Here is a 25,508-nt window from a genome sequence, read left to right as displayed (position 1 = left end):
TCAGCGAGTGCACCATCACCCCAAGTCTGCAAGAGAAAGCCAGGTGCCCACAGGGGGGCTGCAGAAGGGATCCTGACTCTCCTCTAGGTGTGAGATTAAAGGCTCCATGAATCAATCAGTTAATCTTGACTAAGATTCACTGGGAATACAAGACAAAAAAAAAAAAAGAACCGGTTGCCCTCGGGGGCTTACCAAGAATCTCCTAGGGGCTGAGACCCAGGTCAGTCAGAATCAAAGCCTGCCCACAGGCCTTCTGCTGGACAGCTCCTCCTACCTCACCCTTCTCAAGGATGGCTATTTTCCATCGGACAAGGAGAAAGAGTCTTCCTTCCTTCAGTCTCCTGACAGAAGGTACTATTTCTCTTTTCACCAAGCCCAGACATGTGCTGGGATCTCAAAGGACAGCGCCCACAGAGAGTTTTTCCATCTTTAAACTTGGTGAGAGGTAAAAATGTTGCTGCTGCTGCTGCCACCTACCGTCTGTCCCCTTCCACGAGAGTGGACTGTGCAGCCCAGACTGGAGAGAAGCCGGCTAGGCCCAAGGCCTCACAAGTTGCTGGCAGACTGGAATTCCTGGTGTGCAGAGGCCTCCAGAGCCTACAGAATGAGGCCCTCCACAGGGAAATGTGAAGGCACCTTGACGGCCTTCCTTCGCACTATCCCCCACCCTGAGCTGACCCATCTCCCCAGCTTTATGGGTATGGCTCTGCCTAGAATGTGGGCCCCACTCAGCAGGCCTCAGCCATTCCACCACAGTCATCCTCCCAGCCCCCTGCTCCAGGAAATCTTCTTTGATTCCTTCCACCTATAAGTTACCTACTCCACATCACTGCTGTTACCTGTCAAGCTCCAAGCTGCTCTCTCCACTTTCTCCCTGATTTTAATCCTATCTGTCTTGTTACTGTAGAAATGGTTCTCCTGGTCCTGCCCTCTCCTCTCTACACCAGTTCATACAACCAAATCCCAAGTTTCTCTGGAATTGTCCCTTTTGTCATTTCTTAAGGCACAATAGTATTCCATTACATTCATATACATGAAAGACTAAAGAACTCTGACCAACCAGAGCTCTGCTGATGAGGCAGTCTGCTTACCTCCAGATGGAGAGCGGAAGGATGCAATACCCAGATGTCTTTCCGTGGCCAACGTGGAAATTTGTCTGGCTTGACTATGCATATTTGTCACAAAGGTTTTGCTTTTCTTTCTTTTTTCCCAGTGGAAGGGTGAAGTGTGAGAAAGAGAAAATAAATTATTGCTAATTAAAAAGTAAAATAATTGCCAAAATGTCACATCTATCTGAAGTGACATTTTCTACTCCATCTTCAACCATCATCAGTATAAAAGACTTATCTACAACCTGGCTGTGAGATTCTTTAGTCTTCTCCAATCCAATCCAATCCAATCCAAGGTCTTTCTTTATGACACTACATCACCATTGGCCTACACAGTCACCATGGAATGGTGGCACCTCCAGGATTCTGAACTTCCAAATATCACTTTCCAACCATAACCTCTTATCCTACCCCTCTCACCAATCAAGATAAAATGAGATCAATATTTTCAGATATAGCCAATGTGGGAATTTATTTTGCATGGCTGTGAATATTTGTTACAAGGGCTTTGTTTTTCTTTTTTTTTTTAATTGGGAAAAGGAGGGAGTTGAAGTATAGAAGCCTAGCAGTTGGGTTTTTAAAGAAAAGAAAAGGAAGAAAAGGACACTGCAACATTTTTTAAAATACAAAAAACAAAAGGAAGACCAGAAGGAAACACAAACAGGACAGCTTTGAAAATTTGAAAATTACATGTTATATTTATTACATGCTTAAAAGGAAAAGCAAACTATATGGAATGGAGATTTACAGTTTCAGATACAGTCCTCTTCTTTTCTTTTTAACTTCTATATGGAAATCTTCATTTTATTTGGTACTTGTTAAGTTCAGAATAAAAATAAATATTTTTAATTCAGGAAGAAATTTCCATAAAAACAGAGAATTATGCAATAACTTCAACTAGAACTTTAGGGGAAAAAATAATTAGATGATCATTTTACTCCTAGAATGGTTTTTTAAAAGCCATTTAAAAAAGAACTGAAGAAAGAGATAAGGAGTGACATTAGAACTTTTAATGAAAAACTCAAAAGGAAGATTTATGGTTTAGAAGAGAAGCCAGAAAATCATAACAAAGCAGTGGACATCCTAAAACAAAGAGCTGAGCTGAGGGCACTCCAAATGCAATGACAGAACAATCTTTAATTGTATCAAAAGATAGCAAAATCAGAAGAATATGAGAGATCTCTACAAGCAAAGATAATTAAGTTGGAAGACAGAACACAAAGAGAAAGCACAAAAATCATTGCCCTTCCTGTAAAACATGATAAAGTAACAATAAAAATATTCAAGAAGTCATTTTTTAATTACCCAAAATTGTTGGAACCAGTAAGTCATGGGCAAATTTGCACGATCCACAGGATGCCAACAGAGAGTAACCCCACATTTAACTGATGCAAATAGTTAGTAGTCAGGCTCCAGAGCTTTCAGGTCAAAGAGAAAATATCACAAGTGACCAGGAAAAGCCAGCTCATATACCAAGGAACTCTAGTCATAATCACCCAGAACTAATCACCAACAATGAGAAATGGAAGAAAAGGCTGGAATATGATATACCAAAAAAGCAAAGGAAATAGATTACACCACAGCATAATTTATCCTGCAAACTTTGTATTAGGAGGAGGGAGGGAGAAGGAAGAATGGTCTTTTATCAGAATAATAAGTTCGAAGAATTCCTTTTGAGAAAGTTAGAACTGAATCCTTGGAATGCAAACAGAATACAAAAGAAACTTGAGAAAGTAAAAGGGTGAGGTGATGATTTGGCACTTAAATATTGAAAGAAGAGAGGAGAATATTGTCCTTTGTGAGTCCCACATTGTCCAAGCATCACTGAGGTAAGAAAAAGAAAGACAAGTTCTCTGTGTTTTCAAGAAGAAATGCCCAAGTGAAGGAAGATGGTGGACAAAAGGGCTCTTTTTTCTTCAGACACGGAGGTAGAGGTGAGAAGGAAAGGAGGAGGACTGAACCATGTTCTCATTTGAGCTGGACTAAGAAGAGGAAGGAGAGAGGGCTCTGCCTCAGTGGATGACTTCAGAGAGGGGATGCCTCAAGCCATACAAAATACAGCTAGGGACCATTTTTTCTGTTAAAGTTGAGTACAAGATCCAGTGATTTGGGCCTGTCCTGGGAAGGTAGGATGAAGGAAGCAGACCAGGATCAAATTGTCCCAAGCACAATAAACTGCAGTTATAGCTAATGCTGGTTTCTTCCAGAAAGGGAAAGTGAAAAGGAAATGGAAAGAAATATAACAGAATTTGATGGAGAATAAAAACAAACAAAAATCAAAATCATCAATGTTAATGAGTCAGATTTGTCCAACAAATAGAAGAGGGTAAAGAACCGAATTAGAAAGCAAAACCCCAAATCTGCGCATATAAAAGAAACACACATAACATAAAGAATCTATGCAATTAAAATGAAGGATGATAGAATTTATTATGTTTAAGATGGATCTATATAAGTGGGAAGGACAGTCATGATGTCAGTCAAGACAATAGTAAAAATGGATATGGTCAAGAGAGACGAACAGGGAAATTACAATGTGCTTAAATATAATGTCTCTTATGTCATATATATGATGCCTTCACCATATAAAATGAAACTATCAAAATTAAATATGCATGTACCTAATGGCATTGCAGCTAAGTACTTAAAAATGGAATTGCAAAAAGACCTAGGTAATAAGACACTAATTGTTGGTGATAGCAACACATCTCTTTCAGATTTAGACAACTCTAATAGAAAGATAAGCAAAAAAATTAACTAAGGATCTGAATAAAATGTTCCAAAATTTAATATAATAATCGTTTTCCAATTACTGAATGGAAATGTTAAGAAGCACCCAAATCACATCATACATTTACAAAAATCAACTATATGGCAGAGCATAAAGAACTTATAAATTCAGAAAGGCAAAAATACTAAAATACATCCTCTACAAATCACAAAGCAATAAAATTGTAACTAATAAGGCTTAACCTGCTAAAGCTGCAGAAGTTAATGGAGGCTAAAGAACATTGTCTTAAATAACAAGTGGGCCAAAGAACAAATCACAGAGACGATAAATAACGGACCATGGGCAAGTTATCCTTTGAGCATTAGCTTCTGCCACTTAAAAATGGGGACAATTCCATGTAGCAGAGTTGTTCTGATGCTCAAATGAGACAAGGCATGTAAAGTGTGAATTTTAAAGTGTTACAAAAACATCAGGACTTTTTCCCATTGATGTATTTATACAAAATTTATAAATGCTATATGTATAAATACACGAGTGGGAAAAAGCATTTGTATATGTATGTATGTATATATGTAGATGTGTGTGTTTTCCATTGGGGAGGGAAGTGGGTGTGTCACACACACGTATACACTTAAGGGACCAGCTCTGTGGACTGTCCTTCCAAATGTAAACCTTCATCTGAACAATAGGCATTCTTTATCCATGGGGTTTGATAACCAAATTGTCCTATAGGCTGTTCCTCAAAACCTGCATTTCATCTCCAGTTTCCAATTGCTTCCCCTCTTTTCGGTCCCTCCTCTCTCCAATCCATCTTCCAAGGAAGTGTGACCACATTGCTCCTCTGCTCAAAAATGAGGCTAAAACGCAAAAAAGGAAGGAAACACGAATTTATTAAGCACCTACTATGTGCTAAGCACTTTACAAATATGACCTCATTTGTCTTCCTTGGGAGGCAGGTGCCTCTGTTTTATAGTTGGAGAAACTAAGTCAGAGGTGAAGAGACTTGCCCATGGTCAAACACCTAGTAAGTATCTGGCGCAGAATTTGAATTCAGGTCCCCCCAACTCCAGGCAGGGAAACTCGAGGCCTCAGCCTGGCACTTAAAGCCTTCCACAATTCAGGTCCAACCTTCCTTTCCAGAAGTATTCTATCACTCCCACTTTGTTCTATGTCCCAGCCTCCTACCTGTCATTCTAAGCCTTTGTTAGTGAGGCTGGGGACTGGGGACAGAAGGGAGAACCCCCCAGCTTCTACTCCTGAGTCTGTGGCACCCCCACATCTGTTGGGACACCAAAACTCCTGAGATCTTTTCGGTCTTCCTTGGTCTTTCTCGACATATCAGTGAAAATGACTCCACAAAATGACTTCATAAGCTTTCCTCTAGAAGGAGATATGGAAACAATCAGAATATAAACTCTGAGGTGATTTTCATGCAGCCCAGCACTATTCTCTGACATGGAGGAATGCACTCAGAGGAAAAGTTAAGTTCCTGCTGAATAAAATGAAATTCTTTGGCCGGCAGACTAAAGAGAGTCTGAGCAGCAGCGTCTGGCTCTGCCGCCCCGCCCCTCCTCACCTTGCTCTGGAGGAGGAGCATCAGAAAAAGGACAGGGGCTCAGCGAGGGGGGCTCAGCGAGGACATGCAGCAGAGGAATAGCACTAGGGCTTGACTGGGTGACTGGAACAGGCAGGGGAGAGGAGAGGCAGCCAGCAGGGCTGATGTTTGAGCCACAGACAGGGCCTCGGCCCCAAGGACCACCACCAAGCTGTCTCTGGAGCATAATGATTGTTGGAGCCTTTCCCCCCAGAGATAACTGACAAAAGAAGGTGAAACCTATCTCTCCTTCTTCCCCACTCACCCCCCTTCCTCTGGTGGCAGATGTTGATTCCAAAGTTTTCCTGCTCTTTAAAGTTGTTTACATTTTCTGTTTAATTAGTTTGACTGCAGGCTTAGATAAAGTTTTGATTGATCATAACTGCTTATGGTTTGTGTGTTTTATTATTTGTGAATAGGGAGTTGTAAAAAAGATAAAGAGACAATGAGGCATGTTATGCAGAGAGTCAGACAGACAGAAAGACAGAAGCAAATAGGCACACAAATTCCCTGTTTGAATTGTCAGGGGCAGGTGTGGAGAGAAGCTCTTCTCCCCAGCTGGGGGCCCCTAAGCTATATGAAAGAGAATCTTATTGGTCTTTTTTTTAAATGAATTTCCAAAAGTGAAGTGAAAGATGAATCTAGGATTTCCCCTGAGTTGACAGCCAGCCAATAGTCATTGCTTTTTTGGGTGGGGGCTGGTATTATGCTGTAGTGATCATGTGACCCATATCCCATCATTCTCCTTCATGAATACACAAAACAAATCCTCTGTATAAGCAGAGTTGAGGGCAGTAACTAGAGAGTGAGTAGATCACGCCTAGTGAAAGGAGAAAAGAAGAAGGAGAGTGAATAGACAAGACTGCGGACTCCCATATTTGAGAACCCCTTCCCTTCTGTGGTGGTCTAGTGGAACCTTTTCATCTTCTATAAACAGCCCCCCTGGACACAGTGACACTGTGGGGAGCTCAGTCGTGAACATACCAATCTGGTGTACAAGGACTGTCAAGGGAATGATTAGCTTAACAATTCTTAGCTATAACCCTAGGAATGTAAGGCCTGCAGTTACTCCTATAATGAAGATGGCCCTGCATTGCTTCTCCAAGGCTCAAAAGGGTACATGTTCCTGAGGACCTTTCTAGGAAGGAAAAAGGGACAAGCAGACTGATGGAGACAGACAGACAGACACAGACAGGCAGACAAACTGAGAGCCGATCCAAGGCTCCCTCAGAGGAGATTCAAGACAGAAATTGAAGCAAGGAGGGATGGAGGCCCAGAGTTTGCCTTGACCAGTGATAGGAGAGGGAAGGAAGGCAGGAACACAGCCTCCAGATTCTTGTTCCCCTGATGGCTGACAGGAAAGGAAATAGGAAAATTCAGAGAAAAATGTTCAGATTCTTGTGCCCTTAGAGGGAGAAGGGAAGGGAAAGAGGAAGGGGAGAAGGTGCAGGGGAAGAGGAGATTGGGGGAGAATGGGAAGAGGGGCAGAAGGAGGTGATGAGACTGGGGGAGGGGGAAGAAGAGGAAGAGGGGCAGGAGGGGGAAGGAGGGAATAAGATTGGGGGGAGTATGGGGAGGGGGAAGAGGGGCAGAAGGAGGAATGAGATTGGGGAGGGGAAGAAGAGGAAGAGGGGCAGGAGGGGGAAGGAGGGAATAAGATTGGGGGGAGTATGGGGAGGGGGAAGAGGGGCAGAAGGAGGGAATAAGATTGGGGGGGAGTATGGGAAGGGGGAAGAGGAGCAGAAGGAACAAGAGAAGAGGGGGAGGGGAGGAAGGGGGGACCGGATTGGGGAGAGTAGGAGTGGGGAGAAGGGAAGGAGGCACAGTCAAGTCAGGCTCCTGAAATCCTGCCCACTCCTTCTGCTCAGACCAGGTCGCAAGCTGAGTCACATGTTCCCTCTCAGCTCTACCTCCTCAGAGGTGAAGCATTGCCTGTCCACACAGGAAACTCTGCCAGAGAAAGAAAATCCATCTGTCAGGAAGGCATTGAAGGCCCGTGAAGTGGCAGCACCAGGTCCCATCTTGGATTCCACAGTACTGCATAAGGAGGGCATGCCTCTCGGGAGGCCAGCCTTTCAATTCCTGACCCATTAAGGAACACTTCTCTGCTAGCAAGAAGGGGAGGGGCAGGTGCTCCTGCTGCCTTTACCCCCATCCAAACAACCAGAAGTTGTCAGCTGTGACTTTGCAAGGGAGATGGGGTAGGGATACCGCATCTTCCTCCCTCCATTGATGGGTTCATAATACCCACCACCGTGCCCACTACATTTCCAAAGACAGGCCAAATTGAGGACACTCTATAACATTCCCTCTTCCATCTTCATACCTCTGCATAGGCTGCCCCCCCCACCTATCAGGCTCTCCCTCTTCACCTCACCTGCCCCCTCAAATGCCACACCCTGGCCTTCCAATTCATCAGCTTCTCAAGCAACTTCTCTTTCCCTCCACTGCATTCCTACCTTACCTCTTCTTCATCCTCTCCTCAATCCCTAGGGTCCTCCATCCCTCCCCCCACCCAGCTCTCCCAGCCCATCCTCTGTGCTTTGATCCCTCTTTCCTTTCTTCATCATCTTCAAGAGAATCTGACCAATCCAACTTTACTGTCTCACACTCTGGCTTCCCTCAGTCCCTTGTCCTACCACACCACCTCTCACCCAGGGATCCCTCCCTGCCCAAAGAATCACAGAACTGCAGCATTAGAAGAACCTCAGTGGCCTCTCATCCAAGCCACACATAAAAATAAATCTACAACTCACATCCAAAATAGAACTCATCTCCCCCGACCCCACCAAAAAAACCCTGTTCCATTTCTCAATTTCCATTGTTTCTTATTTTCCTATTCTTGCACTCATACAACATTCCTTCTACTTGGCATGTCATCCGTTGCCAACTCTGCCTGCTAAAATTTTGCCCACCCTTGCCTTCTCAGCCTGGAATATCCTTCCACCATGCTGGTCCCTTTCTCTCATTGGCACGTTCCTCCCAGAGCCTCCATTTTGAGGGCGAGCTCAGGCTGGTCATCCTCCCAGTTACACATCTGACTCTCTAGAGTCATAGATATAGATATAGATATAGATGTAGATGTAGATGTAGATGTAGGTGTAGATGTAGATATAGATATAGATAGATATAGATATAGATATAGATATAGATATAGATATAGATATAGATATAGATATAGATATAGATATAGATATAGATATAGATATAGATATAGATATAGATATAGATATAGATATAGATTAGATATAGATCAGATATAGATATAGACAGACATAGAAAAACATAGATATAGATATAGACATAGAGATAGATATAGACATAGATTAGATATAGATATAGATCAGATATAGATATAGATATCGACATAGACAGACATAGACAAACATAGATATAGATACAGATACAGATATAGATATAGATATAGATATAGATATAGATATAGATATAGATATAGATATAGATATAGATATAGATATAGATATGGATATAGACATAGATATAGATACAGATACAGATGTAGGTATAGATATGGATATAGACATAGATATAGATACAGATACAGATGTAGGTATAGGTATAGGTATAGGTATAGGTATAGGTATAGATACAGATACAGATGCAGATGCAGATACAGATACAGATGTAGATACAGATACAAATGTAGATACAGATAGATATAGATGTAGATGTAGATATAGGTATAGGTATAGGTATAGGTATAGATATAGATACAGATACAGATGCAGATACAGATACAGATGCAGATACAGATACAGATGTAGATACAGATATAGATGTAGATGTAGGTGTAGATATAGGTATAGGTATAGGTATAGGTATAGATACAGATACAGATACAGATGCAGATACAGATACAGATACAGATACAGATACAGATACAGATACAGATACAGATACAGATACAGATACAGATACAGATATATAGATATAGATATAGATATAGATATAGATATAGATATAGATATAGATACAGATACAGATATAGACTAGATATAGATATAGATATAGAAATAGATATAGATTAGATATAGATATATATTCCTTTCCCCACCTTTCATGTGTTATCTTCTACCTTTAGAATGTAAGCTCCTTGAGGGCAGGAACCATCTTTCACTTTGCTTGTATCTGTAACTCCAGGGCTTAGCCCAATGCCTGGCACATAGTAAGTGCTTAATAAAAGCTTGTTGCCCAACTGCCCACCCTTCAAAACCCAAATGCCACCCACTCCAGGAAGCTTTCCCTGAGCTCATGAGTTGTGAATTAATCTTCCTCAGACACCAAGTGCCATTTCTTACCCTTCTTGTCTCATATTTTTTTCTGTGTAATAGTTACTGCATGAGAGGCAATGGATACAGTGGATACAGGGATGGCCTTAGAGTCAGAAGGACCTGGCCCAAGTCCTGCCTGACCCATATTAGCTAAGTGATTGTGGCTAAGTCACTTGACCTCTTAGTACCCCAGGCAAAGCTCTAAGAGGATAAATTGCAGACCAATTGCTGCCTGGACTGCGGACACTTCCACATGTAGAGAAGCTGACAAGGTGAAAGCCCAGACCCCATCTCCCCAGACATTCCATATTTGTATCACATCTCTGATGAGAGCAGGCCATGTTACTCGGCTGCAGGCCAAGATCAGAGCACTGTTTGGTCATCTTTCTATAGCCTGCAGTGTTGTGCACATAGGAGGTTCTTCATACTGTAAATGGTTGTACTGAATAATATGGAGGACAGATGAATGGATGAAGGAAGATGAATGAGGGAACTCATTACCTGTTTGCAAGGAAGACTGAAACAGGCATGTAGAACAGTCAGAAACATAAAGGCACACCAAGGCTCAGAAACACTTACCTTGCTTTCCTTTCCCCTCCTTTCATTTTCAAAAAGACCTAATAATTCCAAATATGGAAATTCTGAAAAACAAAAGGAACAGAGTGAACCTATTAGTCTGGGATTCAAGGTCTCTGAAAGACAGCATGGCATAGAGAATAGAAAGCCAGCTTTGGGGTCAAGGACACCTAGGTTCGAGTCTCACCTCCGAAACATACTGGTCGGTGGCTTAATCTCTCAGTGTCCCAGGCATCACTCTAAGACTAAGTTAGAGAACAGGTGCCAACCTGAACTGATGGAGGGCGTGTCCTCATAGGAGAGCTCCCTACACTAATAACGTCACAGGAACAGTCCCAATCCCCACCTCGCCCCGAACCTTTCCACACCACTGCTCTCAGGGACCAGGTCACTATGTCCTGTACCTGTCCAGAGCCGCTCCTCTCTCTGGACCTCGACTGATTTGTCTCCCCATTCATGGAATCCCCTCCAAACTTCTGCTCCCATCCCCAAGATGTACTCTTGGAACCCAAGCAAGCCTTCCTTTAAAGACCAGCTTAAATGTCACCACCTTCTTGAGAGCTCGCCTTTGGGGAAAGTAATAGCCCTTCCTTTAGGCCGCTGTGCATAGCTCTTCGGGCCTGCCTCAGGCTCTTATGCTGCATGTTCTTGTCTGCTTCTGTCGATCTCTGTCTCTGTCTTTCCATCTCCCCTTCCCCCAGTCAGTTTCTCTCCTCTCTTTCTCCCTCTCCCTCTCCTTCCTTCTCTCTCTATATAGACATAGATACACACATATATACATATGTAAAATAAACACGTGTATATGTATATTTATAGACACGTGGACAAATAAACATATGCAGGATGTTCTAGCTACTAAAAGTTTAAAACTGCACTGCAATTTTTGGGACAGCCCACACATGCTTTAATCCAAACTTTTCGTCTATCAGTGGTCAGCACCCACTCTGCCTGGAGCCCTGAATGCTTAAGGGACCTGCCCAGGGTCACCCAGCTAGGATGGGTCAGATATACAACTTACATCAGGTCTTTCTGACTCCAAGGCCAATTCTGTCTCTATTCTACATACTGTATGTTTCCATTTGACAGTTCAATAGAATTTATTATGTGCCTCCTATTACCTTCAAGGCTATGTCTTTCATGCTAGACACCGAAACACACACACACACACACACACACACATACACAGCAGCAGCAGAATTCACTCAACAAATATTTTCTAAACATGTGCTAGGGGTAAAAAGCACAGTTCAGCCCAACATTTAGGTGAGATAAGCCCTGCCTTCAAGGAGCTTGGAATCTGATTTATCACCTCCCCTTGAGGCAGGGACCATTTGGGTTTCATCTCTGTACACCAGCTTCTGTCACAGTACCTGCTTAAGAAATGCCTGTTGATATCGGCATAATTGAGCATATCAACATCAAAACCAACAGAAACCACATGATCATCTCAATAGATGCAGAAAAGGCTTTTGACAAAATACAACACCCATTCCTATTAAAAACACTAGAGACCACAGGAATAAATGCTGTCTTCCTTAAAAGAGTAAGTAGCATCTACCTAAAACCTTCAGCAAGCATCATATGTAATGGGGACAAGCTAGAAGAATTTCCAATAAGATGGGGAGTGAAATAAGGATTTCCATTATCACCATTATATTCAATATCGTACTGGAAACGTTAGCTTTAGAAATAAGAGAAGACAAAGAACTTGAAGGCATTAGAATAGGCAAAGAAGAAACAAAGCTACCACTCTTTGCAGATGACATGATGATGTACTTAGAGAATCCTAGAGAATCAAGTAAAAAACTACTTGAAATAATAAACAACTTTAGCAAAGTTGCAGCCTATAAAATAAACCCACATAAATCATCAGCATTTCTGTATATTACCCACAAAGCCCAACAGCAAGAGATAGAAAGAGAAATCCATTTAAACTTACTGTAGACATTATAAAAATTTAGGAGTCTACCTACTGAAACAAACCTAGGAACTATATGAACACAATTACAAAACACTTTTCACACAAATAAATCAGATCTAAATAATTGGAAAAACATCAGTTGCTCATGGGTAGGCCAGCTAATATAATAAAAATGACAATCTACCTAAGCTAATTTACTTATTCAGTGCCATACCAATCAAACTACCAAAAAATTATTTTATAGAGTTAGAAAAAACAAGATTCATTTGGAAAACAAAAGGCCAGAATATCAAAGGAACTAATGAAAAGAAATGCAGGGGAAGGTGGCCTAGTTCCAGATCTTAAATTGCATTATAAAGTAGCAATCATCAAAAGTACTTGATACTGGCTAAGAAATAGAGTGGAGGATCAGTGGAATAGATTAGGAATGCAAGACAAAGTCAGTGACTATAGTAATCTACTATTTGATAAACCCAAAGACCCCAGCTTCTGGATAAGAACCACTCTTTGAAAAAAACTGCTGGGAAAACTGGAAAAGAGTATGGCAGAAACTAGGCATAGACCAAATCTCACACCATATACCAAAATAAAGTCAAAATGGGTTCATGATTAGATATAAAGGCTGATACCTATAAGTAATGGAGAACAAGGAATAGTTTACCTATCAGATCTATGGAGAGCAGAAGAATTCATGACCAAACAGGAGATAGAGAACATTATGAAATGCAAAATGGATAATTTTGATTACATTAAATTGAAAAAGTTTTTGCCCAAACAAAGCCAATGCAACCAAGATTAGAAGGAAGGAGAAAATGGGAAAGAATTTTTACAACCAGTTCTCTGATAAGGCCTCATTTCTAAAATATATAGAGAATTAAGTCAAATTTATAAGAATACAAGTCATTCCCCAATTGATAAATGGTCAAAGGATATGAACAGACAGTTCTCAGATGAAGAAATTAAAGCCATCTATAGTCATGTGAAAAAATGCTCTAAATCACTATTGATTAGAGAAATGCAAATCAAAACAACTCTGAGGTACCACATCACACCTATCAGATTGGCCAACATGACAAAACAGGAAAATGATAAACGTCGGAGAAGATGTGGGAAAATGGGAACACTAATGCATTGTTGCTGGAATTGTGAACTGATCCAACCATTTTGGAGAGCAATTTGGAACTATGCTCAAAGGGCTATAAAAATGTGCATACTCTTTGACCCAGCAATGCCACTAGGAGGCCTGTATCCCAAAGAGATCATACAAACAGGAAAAGGACCCATATGTACAAAAATATTTATAACAGCTCTTGTTGTGGTGACAAAGAATTGGAAATTGAGAGAATGCCCATCAATTGAGGAATGGCTGAATAAGTTGTGGTATATGAATGTAATAGAATACTATTGTGCTATAAGAAATGATGAGCAGGCAGACTTTAGAAAAATCTGGAAAGACGTGTATGGACTGATGCTGAGTGAAATGAGCAGAACCAGGAGAACCTTGTACACAGTAACAGCCAAGTTGTGTGATGAGTAACATTGATAGACTTAGCCCTTCTCAGCAATGCAAAGATCCAAGACAACTCCAAAAGTCTCATGATGGAAAATGCTATCCACATCCAAAGAACTATAGCATTTGAATGCAGAGCAAAGCATACTATTTGCTATTTTTTCTTCTGTTTTGTTTTGTTTCTTCTTTCTGGTGGTTCCTCCTATTGGTTCTAATTCTTCCTTACAACATGACTAATGTGAAAATATGTTTAATAGGAATGTATATATATATATATGTGTGTATAGCCTATATCAGATTGTATGCCATCTTGGGGAGGGAGGTGGGAAGGGAGGGGAGAAAAATTTAAAACTCAAAAGCTTATGGAAGTGATTGTTCATAAATCAAAATAAATTAATAAGAAAAAAGAAATAGGGCAACTGCCATTCTTAAATTAAAATTATATAAGATTCTATGACAGATGTGTCCACAGACGTAATTTCATTTAATGAGCCACTTAGTATCAACACCAAATATGGCACAAAATGGAAAAGAATTGACAACTAAAAGTAGTATCATGGTGGATATCTTGTGCAAAGTTCAAAATGAAAAAGAATTTCCTACTTATGGAGGGATTTTCAAGATATTCCTATTCTCAGGTTATATATTTCTTAATTATATCAAAATCTAGAACACTACAAGTCCTTCTCAGAGAGATTCACTATGATACATATAAGATTGGCATTACCATCCACGCTACAAAAACAAAGTGGATGAGAAACATATATTGACACATAATTAGATGGGAAACCCATTGGAGTATTGCATCAACACCTATGTCATGGACAGGAACCATGAATAGATGATAAACTGATCCCAGAATTAAAGGAGATAGGATTGAAATGCATTTTGGAACACTTCCTAGCTGTGTGACCCTGGGCAGTAACTTAACCTCAATTGCCTCACCAAAAAAAAACAAATGCATTTTGGAAATTGTGTAACCCTTTCAAGTTTTCCAAACTGTTTAATCATTTAATTAATTAATGATAAGCAAAAGCTTATCATTCTTATATTAGTAAAGAACTTAATGCCATATGATTCTGAATAAAAATCTGATTCATATAAAAAAAGAAATGCCTGTTGATTGATTGATCCATAAGACCAAGATAGCTGCTCCAGCCATGACTTAAGTGTATTAGTTACAAAAAAAGATGCTCTGGACAGACCTAGGCAAGGACAGCAGTTACAAACCAGAGACACAAAAGGCCTGAGATGAAAACACCCCCTCCCCCCCACCATGCCTAACTTCACTGAGCTTCACTCAGCATTCACACAGTCTGTGCTGAGCCCAACAGAGTATCCTGTCCTAAAGAGGGCACTTCATAAAGGCTGGATAACAAGTGAGTGCCTACTCATAGATCTTCCAGAAACACGTTGATCTCCAGCTTCTAATGGATGCTATTTCCATCCAACTCATAGCAAAACTTCTACCCATCCCTGCCTCAGCATCCAGAGAACACACAAATCAAAACACCAGAGTCCACATGTGCCCAGCCCGACCCAAATGGCACCTCTAGCACAGTCGGAGGGCATTGGTCTCATCGGGAAACATATGTCGCTTCACTAGGAAGGGGGAGTTTCCAAAGAAACACAAAAGCCTCTGAAGAGATGTTTCACTCTGACAACCTGAGAGAGATCTCAGGTTATCCCAGGGCACAGAGCTTGACCTGATTCAATCTACTTACTTTACAAATGGAGAAACTGTCCTGCGGAGGAGAAATCCCTTTCCCAACACGATACAGTGAGTTCATGGCCAAACCACATCTAGGAACCCAATCCCGAGCTTCCCAATCAATCATGAAATCAGCAAGCATTGACTAAGCACCAGGCACAGTGCTAGGTCCTAGGCACATAAAGCTGGGAGTGAGGATCTCTTGTTGCTGTGGCCAAAGAGAAGGACAAGAATGGATGAAAACCCTGAAGGCATCAGAAAATGGGAGGGGGGGAGAGGAGGAAGCTCCCCTAGAGTGGCCTCAATTTCACTAAAGCAGGAGGCAAGGACAAATCCAAGGAAGAAAGAACCTAAGAGTCAAATGGAGAGTCCAAAAGAGACAAAGCAACTAACAGGGAGATGAAAGCACAGGCTAGATGTCATAAACAACACCAGCTGCCCGGCCAGGACGTCCTACCCCCCAATTTCCCACCATACCAGGCTGTCTCCTTTAATATTTGGGCAGCTAGGCTGTCTCCTTGTGCTCAGGGCAGCTAGGTGGCACAGTGGATAGAGCACTGGCCCGGAGTCAGGAGGACCTGAGTTCAAATCTGGCCTCAGACACATAATACTTACTAGATGTGTGACCCTGGGCAAGTCACTTAACCCCCATTGCCTAGGGAGGGGGAAAAAAGAGTATTTTGATGCTCCTCAGATGTTGCCATCTTTATATTGGGAAGCCGTATGCTGAGGCTCCAAGAGGCTTCCTGTGGAGCTGTATTCAGGCAGTGAGAGACTTTGAAAGTATCACCAGCATAGATTCCCCCTGAGGGGGCAGAAGAGATGGATGGAAAATGCAAGAAAGTTCCAAAGGAATAATATTTAGAGTGACAAATACCATAGGAAACGCTCACTCTTTGTAGGTTAATGAATCATAGACTCTAAGAATCATAGGGTTCAGAACAGAAAGAGAACTTAGAACCTAGAACCATGGAACATTAAACCTGGAAGGGGTCTGACAGAAGTCCAAGGCCCCCATTTTATAGAGGAGTAAACTGAGGTCCAGAGGGGAAAAGCCATCCTCAACATTCCCCAGTGAGTAAGTAACAGAACCAGAACTGGAATCCACATCTACTGTCTCCAAACCCAGGGCTGTTTCAACCATTAAAGGAGTTAGAAGGAACCTCAGAGTTCTCCTAGTCCAGTGCCTTAGCCTAGCACTTAAAGATGGCCCTCCATAATCTGGTTCCAACTTTTCTTTACAGTTTTGTCATTATTCTCCACATTCTAGCCAAATTGAACTTTGTACACATACTCTAAGTTAGACTCCAACCAAGTTGTTTCCCAAACTTGACATGTCAACATCCCTCTCACCTGGAGTGAATAGAGAATGGTCTAATTCCATCTAAAATGTAAAGGACTAGCCTTGGAGTCAGAGAGTACTTACAAGGAAATCTCTTAACCCTCCCTAAGTCTTGACTTCCCGCCTTTAAAATCAATCTGTCTACGCTTCCTTCCACTGCCATCATTATGAGGAAAATGCTTTGTAACCTTTAAAGGACCATAGAAATGGAAGTTACCATTAGTCACTCATATTTGGGAAGGGAAGGGAAGGATAGAGGGGACCTGGCCATATCAATGTAGGGAGTTCCCTCTACCAATGCAGCTCAAAAAGCATCTCTAGTCTTAGAGAGGTGAAGTCACTCACCCAGGATCACACAACCAATGAATGTCAGAGACAGAACTTCAACTCAGGTCTTCCTGACCATGTGAGAGTGGGATTATGCGGAGGGCATAAGAGGTACACTACAGACTTAGAGTGAGGAAGATAGGGGCAAGTCACTGAGGTCCAGATCCCTCTCTAATCACTGTGCCATGCTATTGTACAGCTTCATTTATACTTGATCAAACCAAAAGGCAGTGGGAAAGCTATACCATTTCAGTATTCATGCACACCCTTGACCATGGTGCCTAAAAGAGAGGCTCAATGGAGCTGGAGAGAAAACTGTATAATCAGGTCTGCATAATATTCAGAAATGTCCCTATTTAGGGAAATCCTTAACCCCCATAAGCCCCATAACTGAGGAGGATCTCCAATACAGTATTGTGCATGCATGAATATTTAATGTTTCAAAAGTCCGATCTTTCTTCACTGCACCACACAAATTTACTGAGGACAGTCGATTCATGCCTTGTATTTGGTACCAAGTAAGAAGCAAGCAAAGGCCAGCTGGGTCAGGGCAGACGATAAAAGAAAAAAGCCGAGAGCTAGAGTCCGAGCAGCATTCTAAGCCCAGCTTCATCACCATCAGCTCTGGGGTCTTGGGCACTAACATCCCTGGGCCTCAGTTTCCTAAGCTCAAATAGGAACAACCATCCCTAAGCCCTGCCTCGAGCTTGGGTGGCTGGGAGTAGAGAACTAGATACACCGTAAAGTGACATCGTTATTAGGAGGGAAGCTACGGTACTGTCTCTCCCACTCTTCCCGTTTTCTCTCCGTTGATCTTACAAGGCTGCCCTCTTCATTCTTGCTGTGGATCGAGTCCTTCCAGAAAGCTTTTGTAGGCCCTCGGCAACTAGAGACACGTCCCGGCCCTCTAAGTACACGTGCAGCCAGGCTTTGTAGACTTCAATGCCAGGGAGAGGTGGCCAGGCCGACCAAGGAACCGTCGGTCGTTGGTAGATTTGGGAGAGATTGAATCTCTAGAAGAGACCACTTAAGTGAGAGAGACACGAATGACTGCGTCCAACTCGCTGGCTGCGTCAGATCCTTGGTCTCCGAAGGTAGAACTAGGCGCAGTGTGGGAGCGAGATTCTAATTCCGCGCAAGAAAGAACTGACCATTGGAGCTCGCCCACAATAGGATGAGCTGCCTTGGAACGGCGGGACTCTCACAGCCCTGGAATGTCCACTGGGTGGTTCCTGGGGCACAGAACCTCGTAGAGGGGCTCCCTCCCTTGGACCAATCGTCCATCTCTAAGGTGATGATGGGGTTCCCATGGCTCAATGCTTGGTCCCTAGGGAGCTCTGAGGACCCTTCCCTCCTTCCTCCACTTCGTCCATTTCCCGCCTCCTCGTCCTCCTCTCTCCTCCTCCCCCTTCCTCCTCATCTTCTGTCCTCTTTCCTCATCCTCCTCTTTTCTCGTCCTCCTCCCTCCTCCGGCCTCTCTTTCCCTCCTCCGTTCCCGGCCCCGCCTCCCTGGGACATCAGCCCCGCCCCCTGCTCTTCATCCCTCCCTGGCTGCAGCCCCACGCTGGCTGCGGATCCCCTCCCCCCGCCCTTCACGTACCCGCTTCACTCTATCCCCTGAGTGGGGCGGGGACTCTTCCTCGCGACCCCTCCTAGCTAGCCCCGCCGCCACCTGCCCGAGCGTCCCGCGCTGCCCAGTCCCGGCCTGTCCGGAGTCCCGTCCAGAGCGTCTCGCGCCTTGGAAGCCAGAAGCCCTCTGTCCCCGACCAGTTCTCGCGTCCCGGCTGCTGTTGCCAAGGCGACGGGAACGTCCGCTTGATGGGTCCTGAGTCCGGGGAGGGGGAGGGGCCTAACGCCGGCAGCCCAGGATTGGTCCTGGCGAGGTCCCGAGCCGGGAAGCACCGCCCCCAACCGCCTCCTGGCGAGGAGGTCCAACGGCTGAGGGACATAAACGCAGACAAAGACACCAACGGATGCAGCGGGAGGAGAAGGAGCTTGTGAGTTGGCTTTGAGACGCCAGGGGCCAAAGGGGGAGGGGGGAACGGGAATTAACAGGGGCCAGGCCCTCCTCTGCCGAGCCTCGGTGTTCTCTGCAAATTAGGGAGAATCTTTCCTCACCCTGCCCCCAGAATTTAGTTATCCTTATTGATTATTGATGAGTGATCAGATTCCGCTCCAATGGATAGCACCTCTCACGAAATGATCTCTTCAGTCAATCATTTAGCATTTATTAAGGACCTACTATGTGCCAGGCACTGTGCTGTGCCATGGAGGACACAAAAAGAGGCAAAGACAGTCCCTGCCCTCTAGGAGCTTGAAGTGTAGAGAGAGAAACCACCTGAAAACACCTGAGTACAAACAAGATATGCATAGACAGGATGGATGGGGGAAGGCACTTAACTCCCACGGATTTAATTAGTATCTTTATGCAGATGATTCCCAGATCTACATATTCAGCCCTAGTTAACATCTCCATCTGCCTACTGGTCATCCCCCAACGAGATGCCTCCTTCATCTCAAGCTCAACATGTCCAAAACTCAATTCATTATCTTCCCCCAATACTGTCCCCTCTTCTAACTTGCCTGTTACTGTCAAGTTTGCCAACATTCTCCCGGTTACTAGGCTCACTGTCCTCCCCACCTCCACCTGCAGGCTGTTGTCAGATCTGTCCATTTCTACCTTCACAACATCCAGAATGTCCAGTGTTTTCCTGAGCTCTGGCCCCACATCTCTACCTGCCTAGGAGACATCTCAAAATGGTTGTTCTGTAAATATCTCAAACTCATCGTGTCCAAAACATTATCTTTCCCCAAGAAGCCCTTGCCTTTTCCTAATTTCCCTATTTCTGTCAAGGGGATCCCTACTTTCTGGTCACCTAAGCAGGCCATCTCCATTCTCCCTGGTCTTTTACATTCAGTCATTTGCCAGATTGCCAACTCTTTTGTCCTTCATTTCTTGCAAGACTCAGTTCAGGTGCCCCCTTCTGCATGGAGCTTCCTCCATCACCCAGCTTCTAGTTCCTCCCTCTCCAAACTACCCTTTAATACATATAATATGTGCATGTATACATACAGGGTAAAACACTGAGCACAAAATGAGACCATTTATTTAACATTTTAAAGCACCTATTATGTGCAAGCTAGTGAGCTGGGCACATAGTTCCTCCCCTCACAAAGCCTATGAGCTCCTGGAGGAGAAGATGAAACAGGTCATATACTAATGAGCCCTGCCCCCCTGGTCCAGGCCCTCATCCCTTCTCACATGATCTGCTCCCAGTTGGGGTTCTCCAATCCAGCCTCCACACAGGTCTGAGCACAGCCCTCCCCTACTGGAGAAGTCCCCGTGGCTCCCCCTCTCCTCCCTAGTGGGCAGCCTGAGGCAGTGGAAAGACCGCATGCCAAAGTGCTGGAGGACCTCGGTTGTGGCCGGCTCTGACTCTGTCACTCTCTGGGCCTCGCTGAACTCTAACGACTTTTCCTGGCATAATCGATGATTCTCTTTCCAGACTTACTTCACATGGCTTCCTTTTGCATGCCCTGCATTCTGGCCGAACTGGACCTGAACTCGATAGTCCATCTCCCATCTCTGGGTCAGGAGGAGGAGGTGAATGAATGGCTAAGGAGAAGAGGCCATTCCAGATCAACAAAGGCCCAGCAGCTAGAAAGTAGAGATGTTCCAACAATGATCAGCCATACACATTTCAACTTTCTCATTTATATATGGAGGGAACTGAGTCCTAGAGTCCAGGGGCATGTGGGGAGCAAAGAGCAGAGGCAGGAAGGCTTCCCCAGGGAACATGCCACTGTTTTCACTCATGCCTGTCCTGCCTCTCCTTCCCCTGCCAGGCCTTAAACAGCCAGCTCACTGATCCTCTCGTGCCTCACTTAGCACTTTACTAAGTGACACTGTGTGATGTGGGTTCGTGTCCTAGCCCCCAGCAGACTCCGGCAGAACAAGACCACACCCTCCTCCAGCGGGCTAGCACAGCACCCTGAGCACAGTAGGTGCTCAAGTGTCAAGGTCACACCACCGATGGGGACGGCAGCCCTCCACCAACTCTGACTGCTCCTTGTGGCACAGCTGTCCCTGGTGGGGGCCGATCCCCCTCGGTAAAGATTGCAGGCGTCCTTCAGATTCCTGGGGAATTCGTCTCAGTCCAGGATCCTGTAACCTTCACGCTCCTGGAAGCGGGAAGGCCAATCAGCCAGTACTAATTAGGTGGCTACCCGCCCCAGTCTCTGGGCTAGGGCCCGGTGGGACAAAGACAGAATGAAAGGAGTTTGCTTACCTTCCCACCCCAGGCAACGTCTGAAGACCTGGCGATTTAGGCCAGCCACTACCTCTCCCCGGCCTCAGTGCCCTCCTCTGTAAAGTTAGGGGCTAACTATCCTACCCCATTCACGTGCTTTAAGATGCCAATACAGCCCTGGGGAGCGTGCCCCCCTCCATTTGAGAAAGAGTAATGTCCTTCCCACTGAGCTGAGCCCAGCGCCAGGTACGCAATGACGCTGTCCAATCGTTTCAGCCACATGGGACCCCTCCTGAGCCCAGGTGGGGCTTTCTTGACTACGATACTGGCATTGTTTGCATTTCCTTCTCCAGTCAGGCACACAGTAGGTGCTTAACAAATGCTTGCTGGCTGCTTACGTGTAGCACATGAATTGCCAGCTATTGAAGTTGGATCAGTGTCTAGAGCGCCGCGTGGCTCGCCCCCTCATTTTGCAGATGAAGAAGCTGAGACTCCAACAGATTGAGTGACTCACCATGAGTGGCAGAGCCAGCCCTCCAGCCAAGGTCGAGCTGTGTCCACTCTGCCAGAGACTGGAGCCAGGAGAGCCTGGAGGCAGAGGCCAGCCAGAGACCAGAGGTAGGAAACATCGGGAGCTTTGTGGGGACCCTTTCCTCACCACTGACCTGTGTGGCCTCGGTCACTTTTCCTCATGGGCACTAGGAGGAGGCTTGAATAGGCAGTCAGGGATGGGTTGGGGGCCTTCCAGCCCCTCTGAGCCTGCGAAGCTGCCCCGAGATGCCTCCCTGAAGATACCAGGAAAGGTTCTCTCGGCATCCAGGACTCCTTGGGAAGGGGCAGCTTTGCTCCCAAGGCTTAGGCCCCGGACACTGCCGACACAGGGAAAGGGCATATTGGTGATTTTTTTTACTGTTTTCTGCACAGGTTCAGCCCTCCCACATTTTTAAAAAATCCCAGCACACTTTTCTGGGAGCCCAGATTCCCTTCCCCAATGGTGAGGAAACAGACTGAAGGGCTGAAGCTGAGGGATTTGGTGCCGAGTGACTGACAGAGATCTGTGTGCGAGATCCAAGTTGTCATGTGATACTCAGAATTGGCAAGGACCTGGAGCCTCCAAGACGAGGCCTGTAGGCCCGAGCTGTGCGGTAGGTGTTTCCATGGCTCATTCACTCAGTGGCCAACCCTCTAGCCCGTCCAGGGCTGGGTTGGGTCTCCCGTGTCCCTTGAGAAGGAAAAAGGCCCACTGACTCTGTAGCCTCATCAGCGTGCAGTTTGCCCAAGGAGAGTAGAAGCACTATAGAACTGGGAGCATTAAGCACCTACTACGTGCTAGGCACAATGATGCTAGGACTGGGGAGATGAGGACAACAGTGAAACTGCCTTGTCCTCAGGGAGCTTACAGTCTACTAGCAGAATGTGCCATAGGCACAGATAAGTAAATAGAGGATATATAAAAAAATCACAATGATTGGAGGCAGAGAGCTACCACGGGCGGGGGTGGTTAGGAAGGCCTCTTAAGGAGGGGCCATATCAGCGGAACCTTGAGGAACCTGCATGGTGCAGTGGATAGAGTGCTGGGCCCAGGGTCAGGAAGGCTTGAGTCCAAATCTGGCCTCAGACACTCACTAGCTGGGCGAACCCAAGCAAGTCACTTCACCTCGGACTGCCTCAGTTTCCTCATCTGTAAAATGGGGATAATAACAGCACCTCCCAGGGCTGTTGGGAGAATCAAATGAGATAGTGAGCAGTCTATAAATGTTAGCTAGTATTATTTCTAGAGGTAAAGGCGAGCAGGAAGGGTTTCTCAGGCCTGGGAATGGGCGATGGCTAAGAGCCAGGAGTAAAGGCCCAGCCACAAGGCCAGAGGGCAGGAGTGCAGGGGGGAGTTGGACCCGGCCCAGCAAGCGCAATGTACTCAGACTTCCGGAAGACATCTAACAGCCAGCTCACTTCACTGGTCGGGCAACAGCAAGAGTCCTCTGAAAACGGCAGACTCAAGGAGAAGGGCAGGGCAGAAGGGCCGAGTTCTAGGGTCTTGGTACAAGCTCAGCTTCTAATCTGCTGCTATTCAGCCTGCCCCCAGGGAGAGCCCATGGCCACGAGCCCAGAGCATCGGGGACTCCAGGCTGACTGCATGCCAAGTCTGCCCGAGGAGAAGCGTTTGATTTGGAACTCAGAAGTCTTGGATTCAAATCCTGACCCTGCTCCTTATTGTTCTCTGTAGCATGCCTTTGGGGAGAGGCTTAACTACTGAAGAGACTGTCACTTGGACCCCTAAGTTGGTCCTCCCCTCATTACCATTGGAAAAAAGCTTGTGGGTAGAAAAGGGACCACGCAAAAGGGGGAGAGAGATAGGGAGCACCAGAACGCCAAGCAAGCAGGGAGAGGAGATGCCCCATGCAGAGGCCGAGGCACGGGCGGCAGCTTGGCCCAAGAGCCCGATGGCAGAAAACGATCCCCACCAGGGGCTACCCCTTCCTTTGCCCCTTTACTTTCCTTTTTTAATTTATTTTTATTTTCAGTTCCACATGCTCTCCACCCATTGAGAAGGCAAGAAACACAATGCCCATCGCACATAAGAAGTCACACAAAATGCTGTCCTTTGACTTCTTCCAGGAAGCTCTGTGGGGTAGAGGAATGTGAGTCTTCCAAACAGAAAGGAAAAGAGACAGAGCGCCTCCTCATGGTTCCCTGGATTCAGACTGAGCCTAAGGGCCTGGGAAGTAATTTAGAACAATGGGGCAAAGTGAGGAAACCCGTGTTGGACTGTATAAGACTGGCAAAGAACATGGGAGTGATGTTACCTTGAGAGCAGCCGTCATGAAGGGAGCCCCGAGCCCTTCTCCCAATCACGCTGTAAAGTGCATAGAAGAGGATGTGCACAGTTACAAAGAAGGCCAATCATTTGGAAATGAAATGCCTTTTTTTTATCCAAGTTCATTTCTAGGACATGCTTCCTGTCCCGTTGGAGGGAGGTGAGTGTGCAGCCCAGCTTCCTTAGGTCGCAGGTGTTCCAGCGACAAGCCTCGGCATCCTCCCGAGAAGTCTCCATCCTCCCAACCCTGGCTGGCGCAGAGCAAGCAGTTCAAGGCAGAATGGAATCAAATGCTAAGTGTGAGAAAGGCTAAAGGGATGGATCAGTGTTAGGCACAGCTTCCGCGGGGCAGGCCGTGATCTGGGCCTTGGAGGATGGGCAGGGTCTGGGAACAAGCCTGAGAAGAGCATTTCAAGCTCATTCATCGCCTCACACTGGGACTCGCTAGAGCAGTGACTCTGAAACGTTTTGGTCTCGAGACCCTTTCACACGCTTCAAAAGTTGAGAGGCCTCCTGCCTCCCCAAAGCTTTTGTTGATATGGGCCATATCTATTATGGATTAGAGGGAGGTATGGGGCGCTCCAGGAAGACCAGCTCCTCTGAGGGGAGGGCTGCTCTTCCACCTGAGGGTCCAAGAAGCCGTAGCATGTGCCGCAGCCACACCCCGGTAAACAGCAGAAAGGCTAAACCAGACTGAGGCCTCAAACCTGTTCGTGAGTGAGAGAGATGTCTTCCCCGAGCATGGGAATGCATTTTTTCAATGTAAAAGTTTTTCAATTCCCTGTAATCAACTAGACCTTTCCTTTTATATAACTCTTTTTGCAGATGAGGAAACTGAGACTAACAGGGTTAAGTGACTTGCCCAGGGTCACACAGCTAGTAACTGTCTGATGCCACATTTGAATTTAGGTCTTCTGACTCCGGAGCTTGTGCTCTATCCACTGCCACCTAGCTGCCCCAAACTCTGTCGGTGGAATTGGTTCCACCAGCCTCAAAAGCTGGAAACACAAGAACAAAGACCGGGGAGGGGGAGTGCTCACAGCCCTTGAAGGGCTCAGCTTTCCTTTCCTAGCGCCTCCCTCTCCCTTCTTTGCAGGGACGGGATTTGCTTTTCTTGGTGGATAAGGGTGGAGCCTGGACCTGCAGTTGCAGGGGTATGGGGCCGGCTCTGAGGAGGAGTCCCCTTCCTCTAGTGCAGGCTGGCACCTTCTCTGTAACTTGTAGGCCTGACCCCGGGGCCTCCTCTTTACCCAGCTCTCCTTCCCCTCTATTTTCGAAATATAAATTTAAATTGGTGTTTCCCCTTCATTTTCCCCTGTATCCTTCTGTC

The 25,508-nt window shown here is 45.2% G+C and overlaps 1 long non-coding RNA gene across 1 annotated transcript; it reads right to left on the bottom strand.

The window, feature by feature from the left end:
- Window positions 1-3,867: 3,867 nt before the first annotated feature.
- Window positions 3,868-18,910, bottom strand: LOC110205887 (uncharacterized). The gene is made up of 3 exons (XR_002323731.2): window positions 18,714-18,910; window positions 10,306-10,367; window positions 3,868-4,697 (listed from the first exon to the last, which is right to left on the bottom strand). It is a non-coding gene; the product is annotated as an uncharacterized LOC110205887 (long non-coding RNA).
- Window positions 18,911-25,508: the final 6,598 nt, after the last annotated feature.

The sequence above is a fragment of the Phascolarctos cinereus genome, unplaced genomic scaffold (genome assembly GCF_003287225.1).
Source record: "Phascolarctos cinereus isolate Bilbo 61053 unplaced genomic scaffold, phaCin_HiC Scaffold_1;HRSCAF=81, whole genome shotgun sequence".
Classification (NCBI taxonomy): Eukaryota; Metazoa; Chordata; class Mammalia; order Diprotodontia; family Phascolarctidae; genus Phascolarctos; species Phascolarctos cinereus.
This window is presented reverse-complemented; position numbering and strand designations above follow the sequence as displayed.